This window comes from Photinus pyralis, unplaced genomic scaffold (genome assembly GCF_008802855.1).
Source record: "Photinus pyralis isolate 1611_PpyrPB1 unplaced genomic scaffold, Ppyr1.3 Ppyr1.4_LG4, whole genome shotgun sequence".
In the NCBI taxonomy this organism is placed as follows: Eukaryota; Metazoa; Arthropoda; class Insecta; order Coleoptera; family Lampyridae; genus Photinus; species Photinus pyralis.
The window spans coordinates 22,083,328-22,084,377 of record NW_022170511.1 but is presented as its reverse complement, the minus strand read 5'-3'; positions in this window follow the sequence as shown (position 1 = coordinate 22,084,377).

Sequence of the window (1,050 nt, the reverse complement as noted above, 5' to 3'; positions counted from 1 at the left end):
CCATAAGTGACCCGGCAGACGTCGATCGAATTCATACCCCTGGGTCCGTTAACTTGCCCCCTCCCCCTCTGCCGCTTTGAGATATGATAGATAAAGCAATGCGCTAACATATACACAAGAACTTATGACGTACATCAATATCTCTTCTGGGCCAAAAATTTCTGTGTAACGTTACACTCTATCCTGAAGGGGTGATAAACAAGAAAAAATGTTTTCCCTAAGGCAAGTAACTGTAGCGCATTTTCCATGCACATATTGGTATCCTCCGATAGGGTTTACGACCACAAGCAAGTAATATCTATGGTTAAAGCGTAGTGAATATCTTCATAAATAGGAAAGTTGACGCTGTGTATGTACCGTGTGTACTATTTTGGTTGAGACTGCGATGAATCTTGGCCGCATTTAATGATAGAAACCCGTTTCACTTTTTTGTGAAACTGTTAATACCACAAACCTCAAAAATGCTACCAACCAACGCGTCTGCCAATTTGGTTTCGTTAACCAATGATGTTTCCGCATGTTTTAACACAATTTCAACTTGGTACTAATACACTTACCAGCGGCAGACAAGCGGTTATTATTTTACTATTTTACCCACATGACAAAATTGTGCAACATTAGCGTTTAATAAACGTATATATATAATAAAGGCCAGACAACCGTTTTTCTATAATACCCAATAACATCAAGTTCACAATAGTACCTACGTCTCCAGTTGAAGTAAGGGATGTTTTAACTTCTCTGAAAAATAGCAACACTAAGGATGTGTTTGGTATCAGCGTGAATCTCATTAAAAGTAGTGTAAGCTTATATGTACTTCCGCTCGTTAAATTAATTAATGCGTCATTCAGTAGTGGTGCATTCCCTGATTTACTAAAAATCGCTGCAGTAGTACCTGTACATAAAAAAGGTGACGTAAACAATGTGCAAAATTATCGTCCTATTTCCATCCTACCAGTGTTCTCTAAAGTGTTTGAAAAAGTGCTAAGCAAACGTATTAGCCGTTATTTTGAAGACAATAACTTGTTTCATTGCGATCAATATGGTTTT